Source organism: Bos mutus, chromosome 7, assembly GCF_027580195.1.
Source record: "Bos mutus isolate GX-2022 chromosome 7, NWIPB_WYAK_1.1, whole genome shotgun sequence".
Lineage (NCBI taxonomy): Eukaryota > Metazoa > Chordata > Mammalia > Artiodactyla > Bovidae > Bos > Bos mutus.
This window is the reverse complement of record NC_091623.1, coordinates 89261793-89281862: the sequence shown is the minus strand read 5'-3', so window position 1 is coordinate 89281862 and position 20070 is coordinate 89261793. Positions and strand designations below refer to the sequence as shown.

General features: G+C 40.3%; 1 pseudogene; it reads right to left on the bottom strand.

Annotated features, from left to right (window-relative positions):
* Positions 1-263: 263 nt before the first annotated feature.
* LOC138988598 (high mobility group protein B1 pseudogene) lies at positions 264-19749 on the bottom strand (annotated as a pseudogene).
* Positions 19750-20070: the final 321 nt, after the last annotated feature.

Genomic DNA, 20070 nt, shown 5'->3' with positions numbered 1-20070 from the left:
AACAAGAACCTACTTTACATTTCTTTGCCAATTTATTAATACAACTCGCATAATACATGAGGCAAAATTAGTATCTATTGAAAATACCACCAGGGCAGGGCTAGCTAAAGACACATTTGGTAGTATGTTAACTATATAGAAAAAGGCACTATACAGTTTAAAACCAAGTCTTGTACAGCTTTACAGTTCTTTTTTCTTTAGAAAGAGTGAGTTGTGCACAGGGAGGTTAAATGCTTTTAGACAAGCAGGAAACTAGAATCAACTTACTTATTATTATCATCTTCAACTTCCTTCTCTTTCTAATCCTTCTTTTCCGCCTTGATGACTATCTTTTTTGCTCCATGTTTTTTCTCTATCTTAGCAGCCTTCTTTTCATAAAGCTTCTTGTCATCTGCTGAAATGCTGTTCCATGTTTCTGCCAGTTCCTTTGCGACATTGCCAATGGGTATGCTGGGATATTCTCTTTTGATTTGGAAGAACAGGAGAAAAACTGAAGGCAGCCTCTTGTATGCATTGGGATCCTTGAGCTTCTTTTTTTGTTTCTCCTTTAGGAGGAATGTAGGTTTTCATTTCTCTGTTATAAAGCCCTTGTCTACCTTTACTATGCCTTCAAAATTTTCTTTTTCAACTGACTTGGTCTTCCATCTCTCTGAGCACTTTTTGGAAAACTCTGAGAAGGTGACTGGGTACTTGTGCTCCTTCTGGCAAGTTTGCCCAAAGAATGCTTATGATGGTGCTTTGTGGTCTCTTAGGGCATCCTTTCCCATGTTTAGTAATTTTTCCTCCCTGAGTCTCAAAGTCATCCAATGCCCGTCTGGCTCTCCCTTCCCCTCATGCTGTCTTTATGGAGGTCATTTTCTTGCAATGGCTTTCAATTTAAGATATGATTTTAACAGTGACGTAGTATTAAGTAATAGAAGGCTGATGTAAGATATTGCTTATTATTTTTTAATTTTGAGAAAATGTGGCATTTTAGTTATATTTTCCCTAGCCTATATTCTGTATTTACATGCATAATTAATGCATAGTTCAGAAAGATTAGTTTAAAAAATGTTAAGTATATAAGTAATTACAGTTTTCTTTTGCTATCCTATGGGCGTGCCTGATAGCTCAGTTGGTAAAGAATCCACCTGCAATGCAGGAGACCCAAGTTTTATTCCTGGGTTGGGAAGATCCACTAGAGAACGGATAGGCTACCCACTCCAGTATTCGTGGGCCTCCCTGGTGGCTCAGCTGGTGAAGAATCTGCCTGCAATGCGGGAGACCTGGGTTTGATCCCTGGGTTGGGAAGATCCCCTGGAGAAGGGAAAAGCTACCCACTCCAGTATTCTGGCCTGGAGAATTCCATAGACTCTACAGACCATGGGGTTGCAGAGTCAGACACAACTGAGCAACTTTCACTTTCTACTATCCAATAGTAGAGTGTTCTATGAAATCTCTCATAAGCAGAAAGAATGTAGATAGAAGACTCAGTTACCTTAGTTTGTTCACATCTTGTTAACTGAAGCACAAAGTAAACTGAGATAAAGCCCAGATGCTCACTGACAGTTAAAAGCTATGCTGGCTTGATGCTGGGATGCTAGTGTAGTTCCTTAGGAAGGAACTTGGTGGTGCTCCTCTTGTTGCTCAGTGTGCACACTGCTGAACTCAGTTCAGTTCAGTTCAGTCACTCAGTTGTGTCCGACTCTTTGTGACCCCATGAACCACAGCACACCAGGCCTCCCTGTCCATCACCAACTGCTGGAGTCTACCCAAACCCATGTCCATTGAGTCAGTGATGCCATCCAACCATCTCATTCTCTGTCGTCCCTTTCTCCTGCCCTCAGTCTTTCCCAGCATCAGTGTCTTTTCAAATGAGTCGGCTCTTTGCATCAGGTGGCCAAAGTATTGAAGTTTCAGCTTCAATATCAGTCCTTCCAATGAACACCCAGGACTGATCTCCTTTAGGATGGACTGGTTGATCTCCTTGCAGTCTAAGGGACTCTCAAGAGTCTTCTCCAACACCACAGTTCAAAAGCATCAATTTTCAGCACTCAGCTTTCTTTATAGTCCAACTCTCACATCCATACGTGACTACTGGAAAACATAACCTTGACTAGACTGACCTTTGTTGACAAAGTAATGTCTCTGCTTTTTAATATGCTGTCTAGATTGATCATAACTTTCCTTCCAAGGAGTAAGCGTCTTTTAATTTCATGGCTGCAGTCACCATCTGCAGTGGCTTTGGAGCCCCCCAAAAATAAAGTCAGCTACTGTTTCCACTGTTTCTCCCTCTATTTGCCATGAAATGATGGGACCAAATGCCATGATCTTAGTTTTCTGAATGTTGAGCTTTAAGCCAACTTTTTCACTTTCCTCTTTCACTTTCATCAAGAGGGCTTTTAGTTCTTCTTCACTATTTGCCATCAGGGTGGTGTCATCTGCATATCTGAGGTTATTGATGTTTCTCCCAGCAGTTTTGATTTCAGCTTGTGCTTCATCCAGCCCAGCGTTTCTCATGATGTACTCTGCAGATAAGTTAAATAAGCAGGGTGACAATATACAGCCTTGACGTACTCCTTTCCCTATTTAGAACCAGTCTGTTGTTCCATGTCCAGTTCTAACTGTTGCTTCCTGACGAGCATACAGATTTCTCAAGAGGCAGGTCAGGTGGTCTGGTATTCCCATCTCTTGAAGAATTTTCCATAGTTTGTGGTGATCCTCACAGTCAAAGGCTTTGGCATAGTCAATAAAGCAGAAATAGATGTTTTTCTGGAACTCTCTTGCTTTTTCGATGATCCAGCGAATGTTGGCAATTTGATCTCTGGTTCCTCTGCCTTTTCTAAAACCAGCTTGAACATCTGGAAGTTCACGGTTCACGTATTGCTGAAGCCTGGCTTGGAGAATTTTGAGCATTACTTTACTAGCGTGTGAGATGAGTGCAATTGTGCAGTAGTTTGGGCATTCTTTGGCATTGCCTTTCTTTGGGATTGGAATGAAAACTGACCTTTTCCAGGCCTGTGGCCACTGCTGACTTTTCCAAATTTGCTGACAAATTGAGTGCAGCACTTTCACAGCATCATCTTTCAGGATTTGAAATAGCTCAACTGGAATTCCATCACATCTTCTGAAGATGGAAATGAGGGCGACCAAAGAGATACCTTAACCAAAAGCAGTGAGTAGATCTTGGCTGGATACTGGTTTTAAAAATCAATAAAAGACCTTTAGGGGACAATTAAGGAGGTTTAGGTTTGGAAATGATAGGTGATGTTAGGAAATAATTGCCAAATTTCAAAGAGTCAAAATTATATGAGCATGAAAAGAGTATGTCATTATCTTTAGGTGAATGCATTCTGAAATATTTAGGGGTAAATTGTTTTATATTTGCAACTTATTTTCACATGATTCAGCAAGAGTTATTTTTATACATGTAAAGATAAAGTTAGCAAAATATTAACAATTATTCAGTATAGTTGGTGGGCATCCTAGTATTATTTTCATTTTTCCGTGCTTTAAAACTATTCACAAATGAAGTTGAGGGGGAAAGATCTATTATCATCAAAATCTAGTGGTCTGTTTTTCACATTCTTGATAGGGAAACATTCAGATCCTATATAGCTCTTGATTAGATACACACATGAAACATACTAATCATTTATGATATGTTCTAGCCAGACATGTGTACCTTAAAATTATCTAGCCTTTAGGTCAACCTTCCTTCTTACAGTAGTAGGAAATAATGTGGTCATCTAAAGAATACCATAAAGAAGCAAAAATTTACAAGATGGGATGTTCTGTAGGACAGAGGCCCCTGTCTTTCAACAAATTGGTGTTAGGACAAATGGGACTCTTTTAGATTAACAGAGATGTAAGATCCATAATCAGAATCAACACTTGTTTCTAGATTGAACCCTCATTTAGGCAGACAAGGGGCAAAGGACATTTTTGAGACAACTGGAAGATTTGAATCTAGATTAAGTATTAGATGAAAATGTGTTCAAAAGGTAAAGATTGTTAACTGAAGAAACATATTGCAAAGCAATATGTACAGAGTAGTCTCACTTTGATAAATACATATATGTGCATATGTGTGGATTAAGTTGTAGAAGGATGCCCATTCAAATGTTACTGTATAATCTCTGGATGGTGGTAATATAATGTTGTGTTTTTTTTTTCTTATTTTTGTTTAGCTATATTTAAAATTTTCTACAATGTTCATATTACTGCTTTTGTCATTTTTAAAAAAGGTTTGGAAAGATAGGTGCCTTACTGGTTGCAACATTAATAGGGTTAGCAACACTTCCTTATTAATAGACTATGTTCAAGGTATATGTATGACCAAGATGCTTTACAAGTTTCGGTCCTGATGTTTATATGAGTTTTGGGACATATTCCTCCTGGAACTGGTATGTACACTGTATTTCAAAATACCTTTAACACTCATGTTGGAAAGACAAGCTAAAAATCTTAAAAATACAGATAAATAGTGGATGGCTATATTTTGAACAATGGCCAAGAGCATATAGGAAAAAGCAAATAATTTGTTACAATGAGATTCCAGCTTCAGGAGGTTATTTCCCCCACAAGAGCCTCCTCTTGTGCAAAAAAGTGGCTGCATTGTATATGGCAGAAAAATTCTATACTGGAAGCCATCTTTAGTCCCCAGACCTGCCATTTATTTTGTTTTTTAAGTGGAAGAAAAAAATAGAGAAACTTAATTTGAGACATGTTTTGGGAAAAAACAAATACATATAGATGGAAAACAATGTAGTTAGCCATAGGATTTTAAAATTTTGGACATGTTTGAGGTCATTATTTCATAGATCAGAACTAGAAAGTTTAACATAGAGTGAATAAGAAAAATGAGAAGACTGCCTTCTGACATAACCTGCAAGGTAATACCAAAGTCCTGTGTACACATTTGTTACTAAGTAATGGTAATTTAAGTAATTTAATGCATTTATCTTGAATGATAGTGTGATATTCTTATTAATCAAGGTACACAACTTCATTTAGTTCCTTTCTCTAGGACTCAAAAAGACCATGAAAGCAAGCAAGCAAGTATGCAGTTCTCTTATGACTTGAGATTAAATAGCAGTAGAAGTGCCTCCCCTTACCCTACGCAACCCCTGCTGCCAACACATACACACCCTTCACGGTCTTCTTAAACTTTGCTGAGAAATATGGTACATGTCTAACCTGGGTGTACCTACCTCAGCTTCTATGTGAAGGGTTTTGAAAAGTAAACTAGTGCTTGGAAAACCCAGGGCAATAGTTTATCTGCCGTAACTTAAGGGTGACACAGTTCAACTTGATTGGAAAATGTCACGGTTACTTGTATATATATGTGTGTGTGTGTGTGTGTGTGTGTGTGTGTGTGTATATATATATATATATATATATATATAAATAAAATTTTGGCTTCCCTGGTGGCTCAGCTAGTTAGGAAGCTGCTTGCAGTGCGGGAGACCCAGTTTTGATCCCTAGGTCAGGAAGATCCCTGGAGAAGGGACTGGCTATCCATTCAGGTATTCTTGCCTGGAGAATTGCATGGACAGAGGAGCCTGGTGGGCTACACAGTCCATGGGGTCGCAAAGAGTTAGGCGCAACATTTTCACTTTTCATATATAATTTTCTTTCTTTCTTTATGGCTGTGCTGGGTCTTTATTGCTTTGCTTGGGCTTTCTCTCTGCAGTCAGTGGGGGCTACTCTTCATTGTGGTGCAAAGGCTTCTCTTTGTGGTGGTTCCTCTTGTTACGGAGGACAGGCTCTAGGCGCACAGGCTTCAGTAGTTGTAGCATGCTGGCTCAGTAGTTGTGGCGAGGCATATGGAATCTTCTGGGACCAAGGATCAAACCCACATTCCCTGCATTGGCAGACAGATTCTTATCCACTGTACCACCAGGGAAGTCTGTGAACTGTGAACAGTTACTCTCAAGAAGTACTTTCCCAACTCAGAAATACTGCCCCTTCTTTCTTGTAGTTAACTCTATATAAAAGTATTTAGATTAAGCTTTGAGTTTTCATTCATAGATGGCTCAATTCTTCCTTGTTTGCTGCTACTTTGACTTCAAGTGCTTTTTCTTGAGTTCCTTATTTTTGTTAAGTTTCCCTGGTGGCTCAGATGGTAAAGCATCTGCCTACAATGAAGGAGACCCAGGTTTGGTCCCTGAGTCGGGAAGATCCCCTGGAGAAGGAAATGGCAACCCACTCCAGTACTCTTGCCTGGAAAATCCCATGGACGGAGGAGCCTGGTAGGCTACAGTCCACAGGGTCACAAAGAGTTGGACACGTCTGAGTGACTTCATTTTATTTTTGTTAGTCCGCTTTCTAATAACATTCACTGTACTAATTGTGCTAACATTCACTATACTAACCTTTGGAAGGACTGATGCTGAAGCTGAAACTTTAATACTTTGGCCACCTGATGTGAAGAACTGACTCATTGGAAAAGACCCTGATGATGGGAAAGATTGAAGGCAGGAGAAGGGGACGACAGAGGACGAGATGGTTGGATGGCATCACTGATTTGATGGACTTGAGTTTGAGCAAGCTCTGGGAGTTGGTGAAGGACAGGGAAGCCTGGCGTGCTGTAGCCCATGGGGTCACAAAGAGTCGGACATGACTGAGCAACTAAATTGATATTAACTCTGTGCCTTTCATTTAAGATCTATAATTGCTTTATAAAAGTTAATTAAATCTTAGAAATCCCCAGACTTATGAGAGCCTTTAATAGAGAAATTTACTTCTAAAGGTAGAGTCCAGTGATTTCTGGCAATTTCAGATAAAGACTGTAAGGAAGATAACTTTCACCTTACTGAAGGATGTGACTAAAGGAAAAAAAAAATCATTGTAGAGCAGTTCTGCATAGCTTTCCTATTAACTAGATTCTTTAGTCCATTGGAAAGGGGAGATGACTAAGTAATATGATGTCTGTTCCATTCCTGCATCCAAAGTGACCCAGAAAGTTCTCTCCCCTCATTCAAGGGTTGATGACACTGCTGAGATTGATGCCTTTTGTTCCCAGACCAAATTGTTTTTTATAGCCCACCCCCTGCCAGCACTTTCCAAAGTGCCACTGCCATCAGCTCCAGAGGGAGCCCCTTCCTCAGGCTTCCTGGCCAGCAGCTGCACTGTGATGGCAGGGAGCTCGGAATGGGAGGAGAAAGCAGCTTGCAGACAAATGGGCAGCTAATCCGACCAACAGCCCATCACTAGAACCATAAAAAAATTCCTTTTTTCCCCCACTTGCCTCATCTGCATTTCTTGGCTGAGGTGGCGATGGAATGCTCCTTGGGAAAGTTATGGTTTCACATGGTCTATCAAGCAACCTCAAATTTCCCCCCTTTTTTCTTTCTCAAACAATTCTGCTTAGTTAGCCTAGTGTTGTCAAATCACTACAGACCTTACAGGTAGTAAAAGAACAATAAGGGAATAGTAGAAACAACTTGGTGCCAATGAGATTGACAAATTAGATAAAGTCCTTAAAAGACACAGCTACCAACAGTGTCTCAATCTAAATGAGAATTTCTGGATCCTTCTTTAAACTTTCTGTCATTGTTTGGATCTCTCAGTGTTCAACTTTAGTTTAGAAGCAGCCCTACTGAACTTAGTAAGCATTCTCAACTGTTCTACTAAGATCCAGTTGTTTTTCACACAAGTTTTCTATTTTGGGGATAGAGAGGGTAAAGCTATTTTATTAGAATAAAATTTTTAAAATTTTATAAGAACGTCTCAGGGATTAATCTTATTTTAATCAGGATTATAAAATTCTGATCCTTCTGAGTGGCCTTTATGTTAGGGCCAGAATGACAACCTTGCTGGTCTTTATGTAGTGTTCCTAGTCCTTAACAATGTGAGAACATTTCAAGGCGAGAGAGGGTAAAGCTTATTTTATAAGAATAAGCATCTCAGGGGTTAATAAATCTTATTTTAATCGGATTATAAAATTCTGATCCTTCTGGGTGGCCTTTATGTTAGAGCCAGGATGACAACCTCACTGGTCTTTATATAGTTTTTCCTAGTCCTTGACAATGTGAGAACATTTCAAGGTGTCTTTAACATATATATGTGATTAGAGCCTCTTGCACCATAAAATGGTTAGCCACGGACCCATATAAAACAGTCAGTCTACAATGAGGTTGAAGCTTTGGAAACATCACATCCTTTTCAGTGGTACTTGCTTTTATAGTGTCATTTAGCAAATGGACTGTGAAGAATTAGTCATGCCAAACTTCTAACCATCCGATGACTAGCTACAGAATAAACATCCCCGATGAAAATTTTTAGATTTTAAAGCTTTAGTCTTTCTTTTCAAAGTTTCAATTAAAATAAAATACTATATCTACTAGGACCCCCAAGTTCTCGTCTATAACTTGTTTGCACCTTTCAGAGATACAAGATCAGCACTTACGTGCTACACATAAGTAGCACACCATTATGAGTTCCTTTATGCCTCTCAGGGGTGGTTTGAGAAAATGGAATCTTTGAAGCCACTGTAGTCTTTGTGGTGAGAAACATAATATGCTAAATTAAATAAAAATGTGATGCCGTTAGGCACATTAATGAAATCACATTGTTATATTCCTCTTTCTGTTATGCATATTGTAGGTCCCAATCTGAACACCGTATTATATGTAGGAAGCCAGACCCTCTGTTTAGCTTCCTGTGGGTCTGGATGCCCTCAACCTGTCCTTGGCTCTTCAGTGGTTACCTGGGTCTGAGGCCTGACTCTGGGATCTCCTATGCCATCTGAGCTGGCCTTTTCACTGGATTCCATGCCCTTGTATCTTCTTAGAATACTTTTCTTCCTTTTTAACTAGCCTTTTGATCGTTTACCTTTATCAGTGAGTTTGGTATTCCTGACTTCTACATAAGCCGCTATAAAGATTTTGATATGCCAGTTATATCTTAATATGAATTTTTAAAAGATTTTGAAATTCTGAAACACATTGCAGAGTAAGAGTTAAAATCAGTGTGCCAGCATGTTTTCTTCCTATTCTAACTGATCAGGGGAACCTGAGTTGAATGTACACATTGCCCATATAGAAAACAGGTTTCCTACTCCATGAGTAGTTGTTTGAAATTAAATTTCACTGCGTTGTGACAGAAAATACTGAGTATCTTGTGTGTATATAATATGCTATAAAAGTATTTTATAGTTGTTAATCTGGCATTCAGGACTCCCACAGACTGGTCAGAGTTTATCTTTCAAAACATGTCTCCCCAGAACCTGCCTTATGGTTGCTGCTGTAGCTACAGTCATCTGTTTGCTCACATTGCTCATTACTCACTTTGTTCATTTGCTAAAGCCATTCTCTTCCTTTACTCTGCTCTCCTATATCACGATACTGGAGATTCTCCTGTTCTTTTAGGCTTGTACGATTCCTAGCCTAGGAGACAATTTCCTGTAATTTTGCTCTAATGCGTGCTTATCTCATGTGCATACAAACTACTCATGCTTAATTGCTGACTTATCTGGCATGTAATAATATACTTTGATATAATGTGCTGGACATAATGGTGAAATAATTTAGCATTTGGCCTTTATAAACAGCAAAGCAGTTTTATATCATAACTCCATCATGACTTCCTAGTTCTGTGACTGTGGGAAAAATTACTTAACCTCTCTGAGTCTGCTTCCTCATCTCTCTACTGGGGCTAATGATAATACCTACATTGAAAGTGAAAGTGTTAGTTGCTCAGTCGTGTGTGACTCTTTGCGATCACATGGACTGTAGCCTCCCAGGCTCCTCTGTCCACGGGATTCTCCAGGCAAGAATACTGGAGGGGGTTGCCATTTCCTTCTCCAGAGGATCTTCCTGATCCAGGGATCGAACCTGGGTCTCCTGCATGCAGTACCTACCTTACCAGGATTGTTTTAAGGATTAAATGTGATAATATATGTAAAATTACCTAACAGTGCCTCGTGACGCCGAATAAGCACTCAGTTAAAGTTAGCTATTATTTTTTACCTTGTCTTTTTTTTTTTTTTAAACTTATGTATGGACTATGTTCCCATCATTAATGGAAGGATTACTATCTATTGTTACCTATTATGTGCCAAGCATTGTGCTAAGCACTTTTCACTTATGTTATCCTATTTAATTTTTACAACAATCTTGAGGTTAAAGTGATTTGATATATAGGCCATATCTGGGAATTATTAGAGCCAGAGTTTTGAACTTAATTATATTTGCCTCTAAAACCTTTTTATTATTTAATGGTGCTTTTTCATAGACAAGGGAAACTTCTTATTTTTCTCATAGGGTGAACCAAGTGTGTGTACAAACCAAGTTCATTCATTTAATGGATTTATTGTGTATAAATAAATGAAATGGAACTTGGGGTTTTACTCCATTTATGCTATCGCTTTTTGTGGCCAACAGTCATATGTTCTCTTCCTCCTTCACTCAGAAAGTGCTTCCAAATTCCTTTTCATTCTCTGTAATACTTAAGGCACCAGTACCTTTATTTATACTTAATCACTGCATGCTCTTGTTTATCTGCTTAAAACAAAAACCTTTGCTAATTAATTTTAAACCTCCTAATCCAATCCCTTTATTTATAATCAAAGCAAACAAGGCTCAGAATAGCTAAGAGACCTGCCCAAGGTGACACATGAAGCTAATGGCTGGTGATCCAGGTTCCTGGCTCATACCCAGAGTGCTATTCATTATACCAAGAGCCTCTGGAGAAGAACCACTTGAAAATATTATCGTCATAAGCAGTTAAAAACCTCCACTTGCTGTCTTATTTGTGGTAGTAATTTAATAATAAATCCCTGTAAAATATAATGTACAAAGAAGCTTCCATCTGCACAGAATTCAAATTAGTAAAATCTAATCATAAGACTCTATGTACATGAAGAACATTTGACTGTTGCTATTTTATAGGCTATCTGTTTCTAGAAACCAGAAGGTATTCTAATTTATTCTGTATGGCAATTGGTATGGGACATCTTATGAAGACCAGAACTGTCAGAATAGAGAAATTTAGAGGCTAGAAATAAAATTTTAGAATTTGAAAAAAAAATTCATGAAAATCTAATCAAATTCCCTTCTTTTTTATAGTAAAGATTTTGAAACAGAGAAAGTGGCATAGCTTTACAGTAAAATCTGTGGCAAAATTAGCATCACTTTTCTCACAATACTGAATTACCTCTCTTGGTTACCTCAAAATTAAATTGTGTTGATTGTCATAGAAAATTGCAGGAATAAATCCTTTTGGAAAAATGTAAGACAACCTTCATGCAACTAAAATTAAACATTACCTTAATCTCTTTTGGAACACAAACCCCATTATTATTCAGGCAACTTCATTGCAAGTGCAGATTTTCTTGGCTTTTTGATAGTCCTTATGTATTACTGGTAGAATTGATTTTTCACCAGAAATATCAGAATTCAGAAAAAGAGAAAATGGAATTATTTCAGCTAAACAAGAACTTTGAAAATCTCCTGATGTGATGTATTCCAAAGTGGCCTCAATTTTTCAGCAACTTCTGAACATGGAGAGGAATCAGAATGGGAATCATCTCTAAGAGAATCAATAGTTCTTTTCTAACATCTTAGCCCTCAGACAACAAAAATGTCTGGCTGTTCATTAGAACTTTAACAAAAATTTCATCCTTGCTATTTTCTTTAGGTTGTGGAGTGAGTAGGTATACCTATCGGAGCCCAGAATTTGAGAGAAATTTTGTATTATTGTTAATTTTTAAATAAAATTTCATTCTTCCCAGTTTATGCTCCTATAGATTCCTGCCTGGTTTTTTTTTTCCCCTCTCACACCATGCCACCCAGTCTGGATATGAGAAATCAGGATGAGAAGATGACAGTCAGCATATGACACAAGGGGGAAATGCATCCATACCCTCCGCTCAGCCCTACCCTTCAAATTCTGGAGATTGTTTAGAGTCAACCCCAGGACACTGGTGAATGTGGGAAGCTCTTGAGGGGCAAGAGGTGGGAGGGTGCCAGGGGCCTGAAAGATCATATGGAGCTCCCTGCCAAGCTGGCCTAGGATTAACCCGTGGTTTCCCAGCCAGAGCTAATCCAGCTGTTTTGCTTTCCTGGGGTCTCTCATCTTAATCTATGAAATTGACCAACTGAGTTTGACCGTGACTGGCTTTGTTTTGCAAAACAAAATTGGTAAGGCAGGCCTCACGCTGACTGACTGAATGGTGTCATCAGCCCAATTCAAGGGGTGCCACAAAAGCAAGGAAATGAAACTTCAATTTCCTCCTCATGTTAAATGATAGCTTATCATACCGATTATGACCCTTATGCAGCTCAGGGTTAAGTATTTTATTGCTTTTTTTTTTCCCCCGCGAACAGCCATAAACCACTCTCTCCTTCCACTTTTTCCTCTAACCCCTGCCCCCAACAACACACCTGACTGAGGCTCATTGGAAAGGACTGCTCTCTGTTGTCAAAGGACAGACAACCCAAACATCCTTTCTTAACCCTACCAACCTGTCACGATTTTATCTTGATTCTAGGAAGTACAAGATATGTTTTAAGACAAAACAGAAACAAGCCAACAACCAGGGTGGGAGGAAGTCTATCTGGCTTAAGAGTACCTTTATAATGTTCAGTTCCTCTCACTAGGATGAGCTCTCTTCAGTTCTGGGCCAGGCAGAGATGGCTTGCTTTCATCTCTATGTTCCTACTGTCCCAAATAAAAGTATACACTTTTATTTGCCTGTTTATCACACCGCATTATTATAGGCACAGGTGTGCTTTCCTTTTTGATCAGGAAGAACTGTGTCCCTTCTTGTGTACCTCCTAGACAGGCACCTGGCACAGTCCATAGAAGACGTTCACTGAATGAACAGATGGATGGAGGCTCCCCACAAAGATTAGGTCATCTATTTCTCTACCTGCCAGCAAACCTGTACCTATCTATTCCCAAAATCAAAAAGAGGTTCAGTTGCTCAGGTTACTCACTGGGCACATGTAGACAACAATGGGAGAGGTGTGGTGGTTCTTTGGACTTGGGCCTGTGCCCTCTTCCCTTCACTTCCTACTCCTTTTAGGAAATCTCATTTACTCCCATGGCTTCAGTATTGGTGACTCCAGAATTTGGATCTCCTTCTCAGAGTTCTTCTCTAGTTTATTTAGCCATTTTCCCCAGACTTAATAGCCAATTGCCTGCTTAATATTTCCACTTGAATGTCTCAGAAAAAATGTAAAGTTAATGTGTTTGAAATGGAACACTTGATCTGCATCTTCCCATTATCCCTAACCTGGTCCTCATTTTGCCTGTATCTGTAAATGGCACCACCTGCCACTCAGTTACTAAAGCTAGGAAACTGAAGGTCATCCTAGATCCTTCTTCTCTCACCCATCACGTCCAGTCCATCAGCAACTTTATTGGTGCTACCTCTTTTATCTGTACTGTCCATGTTTCTTCTTGCCTCTGTTCACTTTATCCCTGCCTTAGTCTACTTCACTATCAGCTCTTGCCTGGCTTAATACAACTGCCTCCTTGTCTTCAGGCTTCCACCCTTGACCATCTCTGGTTCATTTTCCATACAGTAGCCAGCATGAGTTTTCTTACAAGGTAAATAGGAGCCTATCACACCCTAACTTAAAATCTTTCAATGGCTTTCAATTTCTCTGGAACAAAATTCAAACATTTTACTGTGACCAGCTGGGTCTTGGATGATCTGGACCCTGCTTACTTTTCTAAGTTCATCTCATGTCACCACATGCAAAGCATTCTCCAGTTATATCAAACTTTTTATCAGTTCTCAGAATTTCCCAAGCTCTTTTCTGCTTTGGGCCTTGCTGCTTGTTAATGCTTCTCTCTGAAATATGTTTTCTTAAAGCTCTTACAATTAATTCCTTTGGGTATGAGTTTAAATGTCAACTTCACAGAGCTCTGACCAGTTTTTCTTAAAATGTTGCTGCCTTATTGTAAGAGCCCTACAATTTCCATCATGACACTTACCTCAATCTGTGATAGCCTATTTTTTTTTAACTTATTCATTGTATGTGTCATCCATGAAAATGCTAGTTCCATGAAGGCAGAGACTTTGTCAGTGTCATGAACTTCTTTATCCCTCGCATTAGTGCTATGCCTATAACAGAGTGTGTGACCAAGAAATGTTTATTGAATGCATGAAGTGAGTTATAAATAAGAGCACTATATAATTGCCATCAAACAGTACACTTTCTGGAATGAAAGGAGGCACAATTACAATTATACTTGGAATAGCATGTATAAACTATGAGACAATAGAAAGAGCACTGGATTTCTAGAGATGTCAGCATTCAAGGTGACTCTGATTTTGTGTCCTTCAACATTTTTATTTAGGTGAAGCCAATTTAAGGTGAATATGAAGGAGAGGAGAAGGGGTACGTACCATGAAGCTTAATGTAGCTGGGAGAATAGGCTGACCTTTTCCTTTGTCTTGGGCTCAAGTGATAACGGTATGTTTGAGAACCTCAAATGTTCTCTTTCATTCTCTTTAGACTTAACATTTTCTTTTTAAATATCACATACCATATACAGGGGCTTCCCAGGTGGTACTAATGATAATCTGCCTGCCAAAGCAGGAGATACAAGAGGCACAGGTTCAATCCCTGGGTCGGGAAGATCCTCTGGAGTAGAGGCAACATACTCCAGTATTCTTGCCTGGATAATGTACAGAGGAGCCTGGCAAGCTATTCCATGAAACTGCCAATAGTCATACATGACTGAGTGACTGAGCACACACATACCATATGCAAGCCCTCCCCCCATCAGTTAACCAGTCTAAAGTTACTGCCCCGCTGATTGGTCCTGAGAGTAGTTTGGACCACTAACCCCAACTCCAAGAGCAGAGGACCTAGAAATTGATTACATTTGAAATTAGAAGACCTGAGGTCTATCCTCAGCTTGACATTTAACTAGGCAAATGACCTTGGGCGAATTTCTTTCCTCTTCTGTGAAGTGAGAGGTTTACAGGAGATGACTGCTAAGGTCTCTTTCGTCTCTGAAATTCCATGTCCTGTACAAATCACCCAGCAAAGGCAGAGTGTCATGAGAGGCTGGCAGAGCCACCAAGAGGGGTAACAAGGCCCTACTTCCAAAGAGGAGACTTGACAGCTCTATCACTGAGGCATAGAAAAGTACATAATGTCTAGATATCATAGGCGGTAAAATTTAGTTTGTATCAAATACAAGGCAGGCAATTTCAAAGAGCAGATAGACCTTAAAGAAGAAAATGGTTTTAACTGAGATATGGAAGTTGCATGGAAATGGTGTATACAAGAATTGTCATAACCTAGTCTAGCTGAAACTGAGGAAACAAGGGATAAAATTGAAAAAGCAAAATAGGCGTTACCTCTGGGAAGGGTGGTAAGCCGGCAGGAGAAGGGAGTGTAGGTATTACTATTACTCACTTTTTGGTCTGTGTATTTCTAAATTTTTTGGATTTTCATGAGATTATGTTCATGGGAATTTTTTTTTTCAATATTTACAATAAGATTGTGTCAAATTTAGGAGACTTGAGATGTCAAGTCAGAGAATTGGGACTATATTCACTAGGATAGTGGTCCCCAACCTTTCTGGCAACAAGGACTGGTTTTGTGGAAGAGTTTTTCCGTGGATTGTAGGTGTGGTGGATGGTTTCAGGGTGATTCAAGTACATTACCTTTATTGTGTACTTTATTATTATTACATCAGCCCCACCTGAGATCATCAAGCATTAGCCTAGAGGCTGGAGACCTCTGCTCTAGGACACTGGTGGTTTTCTTTTTAAGTCAGGTTATGATGAAGATAGTGTCTTAGTAAGAAAGTATGATAGCATTGTGTTGGGTAGAGAGTTGAGCACAATATCAGTTATTGAGTTAGCACAAAATTCAGGTGCAATATGACAAGCTGAGCAGAGGGAGAAGTCGAGGATGATGCGTTAGTTAAGCCTTAGTCACTCAAAGTGTCATTAGGTTACTGATGGAAGTAGAGGACTCATTTCTGTCACTCAAATAGAAATGGCTTGTGGAATATTAGAGCTGTGGTGCCTGGAGCTTGCACAGAAACAGAGATTTTGGAATCATCAGCACAGAAATAAAACTGGGATTTTAAAGTAGCTAAATGCTTCACAGGTGAGAACAGAGAAGGAAGCGTGTCCTGACTGTCAGCTTCATGTTCTTGTCCCTGCGCTGCCTGCAGGCCCCTAGGACAGGAGGATCTTGTTGATTGAGGTTCTGGCTGAAGTGGAGGGGTTAGAAATGAACTTGAGCCATGGAGAAACGCAAGTGGGGCCTGATGGGACAATCAAAGTTCTGTGACAGCCAAGAATAGGTAGATTCTTCAGATTCTTGAGGGCAAAGGTGAATGCAGTTGGGGTTTAAGAAGTGTATCTGGCTTACACCCTACCTACCTCCTCACCAAAACCCAAAGCTGGTGCATTTGAATAAGGTCAAGGAAAAAATAGTGTAAGAGAGAACTAGTGAAAAACTGAAGTAATTCAGTTATTCAGGTTGGATAAAAGGAATGCTTGAAGGCCAGAATCCGTGATGAGGGGTCCTAGAAGATTTGGTAGACTTAAAACACAGCAGTGCTGATTCAGGTTAGGCATGCGGCAAATGTCCTGATAGGCACTTTATCCTAGTAAGGAAGTATTAGCTTCTCCCTCTATCCCTGATAGTCTTTGAAAACAGAGTAGAAGATGTGCTCCTCTTCACTAGGCCTTTGATTGGGAGCTCTCTTGTTAAGAAGCAGATAGCTGAATCAAGTGATCTCTTACAGATTGCCAAGAAATGTCAAGGGACCATCTCACCATCCCCTAGACCTGTCATAGGTATACCCTGGTACCTGGGAATCTGAGGGGAATGTGTACCACCTTTCCCTTACCCACATCCCACCCATCCCCTACCATATTCCACCTCACTTACCCACTGCCTACCTCCTCCCTCCCTGACCAAATGCAGTCTGAGGCTTCCCAGAGCCTTGGCCTAATTTCCTCAATGCTTTCATTGGTCATCATACATTCATTTTTTGATAAAAAGGGCAGCCTGGCAGGGTGGGCAGAATACCAGCCATGGAGAGTGTTCAGGGCCTTGGAATCTAATGTTCAGCTATCTCGCTTGGTGATACTGGGGGTTGGGAAGCAGGGGGAACTTTCCTCCTCCAAACCTAACTTTCCTTCTGTGGTGTGAGTGTGCTCGCTCGGTTGTATCGACTCTTTGTGACTCCACAGACTGCAGCCTGACAGGCTTCTCTGTCCATGGGATTTTGCAGGCAAGAATACTGGAGCAGGTTTCCATTTCCTTCTCCAGGGATCTTCCTGACGCAAGGATCGAACCCGGGTTTCTTGCATCTCCACTTTGGCAGGCAGGTTCTTTACCACTGTGTCACCTGGGAGTCCCTATCTCCTGTGGTAGGGAATGCAGTAGAATTAGAAGGATGTAGAGCACTAGTCTCACCCAGAGGTCTTTAACTTCTTCTAGAAGTCTTTGCTCTGATCTTTGTTTTCATCCCCCTCCCACCCACCCAAACATCTTTATCTAGGCCCTTGATCACTATTTTGAGATCAGTTATATGAGTACTTTGTGATCTGGGGCTAGAAATTTGTCTTTCTCTGGAGCCTGTATTTTTTCCCTCTAGCCTCTAAAGTAAACACCCCTCTTTTGACTTTTCCTTTGAAACTTTGACCTCTACTGTAGACCACACTGGTTAGCCTCTTTCTTTGAGTACCCCCTGGAGAACCAGGATTCTGCCCTCCCAAGTCAGCGGGAGCCAGGCTATCTGCTTTATCATTCCAAGGAAGGCCTTTGCAAGTCAAAAGTTAGGTTTCTTCTCTCTGGAGAAGGGCTGAGAAATGTGACTCTCCTACTTGTAGAAGAGGGAGGAAAAGGACACCTTTCACTGCATATAAATGGAGTCCTTCTACAAAGCTGTCATGACAGTTAAGAATGTTGCCAGGGATCCCTGGGGTCCCAGAGTGTAAGTGGTGTAAAGGAAGAATATAAAGTCATATGGTAGGAAGTCTGAATTCAAATCTACCTCCTTATGTTTAAGGTTGGTTGCTTAACTTCTCTGAGCCACACTTTCCTCAGTAGTAAGGGAAATAATTGTAACTCTAACTGGATTGTTCTGAGGATTGGAGATACGTATTAAACATCTGACACTTAGTAGATGCCCAATTACTTCCTTTCCGCCCTTACGACCACACACCAGCAAGCCCTAAGGAGATTGGCAGGAGACCATGGGAAACTGGGAATAGGCCTTAGGGTTTTCTTGTTGTTGTTCAGTTGCTAAATCGTGTCCGACTCTTTGCTACCCTGTGGACTGCAGCATGTCAGGCTTCTCTGTCCTTCACTATCTCCCAGAGTTTGCTCAAGCTCATGTCCATTGAGTTCTTAGGAGTCATTAATTCTGCTCATGGCAAAGATGGGGAGAAGAGGGAGAAGGAAGAAGAGGTGAAGGAGGAAGAGGAGGAGAAAAAGCTTTGTAAGGGCCTGGCAAGCCTAGACTGAGAAAACAGAAGCTTCTATTCTCCAGGCAATGTGGAGCAGTGCCTGAATTTACTGAAATATGGGACTTGGCTCATGGACAGGTTTCCCTCATCGAGTTGATTCCTTTTTCAGCAGTTTTTCAAGATCCACTATCAGATTGTGACTGCCAACCTGCCTGTCTTGGGCCCTGAACCTATCAAACATGAGTTTTTACTGTTCTGTCACCTTAATGATAGCCAGCTTGTTAAGAATGAGCCAAAAGGGTAGGAGTGTAGGGTTGTAACTATTGAATCTGAATGCCACTGTAATGCCTAGAAATGACCCCCTGACAGGAAGGTGATGGATGCAGAGAAATCCAAATTCCTTTAGTTTGTAGCCCAGGGTCCATGTGGGAAGATTGGTTGATTGCCATGAGGGTAAAATGAATGAGGTTGGAAGAAGCTTGGAAGGATTGGGACTATGAGCTTTGAGGGGAAGTAGGCAAACTGTTCATGGAATTCTGTTTCATTAGTGAAAATCTCAAATATAAACCCCTAGAAAACATAAGGCATGTTCTCCATGATTGATAGTTGGGTTGGGAAGATCTGCTGGAGAAGGGATAAGCTACCCACTTCAGTATTCTTGGGCTTTCCTTGTGGCTCAGATGGTAAAGAATCCGCCTGCAATGTAGGAGACCTCGGTTTGATCCCTGGGTTGGGAAGATCCCCTGGAGAAGAGAAAGGCTATCCACTCCAGTATTCTGGCCTGGAGAATTTCCACAGAGTGTATGATCCATGGGGTTGCAAAGAGTCGGACATGACTGACTTTCACTTCACCAGGCATCAGGAATGGTTTTATTTCTGAAAATCTCCCCTAAGGTCATTTGGGAATGTCAACAAGGTCCTGGAGAAAATGTCAAAGCATCAGATACCTGGGGTCTTTGGATGGAGATTCAGTTATGGATAAAGAGAAAAGTCTAGGTTGTTCAATTCCTTAGCAGTTTCATAACTCAGGTTTCATGATGAGTAATTTGGCATCTATATTTATTGAGGGTTTAACCTCAAAGTCAGATAACTGTTTTCCCTCTGAGCCCCAGGAAAATAATCTTTTCTTTTGGTTGCCTATTACTTCACCACAATTTTTGTACTTAGATGATATCTCTTACATCCCCCCTTCTACTACCACCTCTCTCTCTCTCTCTCACACACACACACTTCTTTGTTGCTAACTGTAGTGTGTGTGTGTGTGTGTGTGTGTTTACCTTCCTTGAAGTGAGGTAGAGGAAATCTTCCATTTCCTTGACATAGGCTACTTTTATGGATTTCTTCTTGTCTCTGGTATCTGACATCTGTGATAGTTGGTAGTTTTAAGTGCACAAATGATTGAGGGCAGGAGAAGGGGATGACTGAGGATGAGATGGTTGGATAGGATCACCAACTCAATGGACATGAATTTGAGCAAACTCCGGGAGACAGTAAGGACGGGAAGACTGGTGTGCTGCAGTCCATGGAGTCAGAAAGAGTCAGACATGACTTAGCAACTAAACAACAACAACAAAATAGAGATAAGTATAGACTTGCAAAGCACCTGCTTATGGTTTTTCTTGAGATGCCAACTTCCTTAATAAATATTTTACCTTCTTTTTCACTTAAACAAAAACAATGGATTG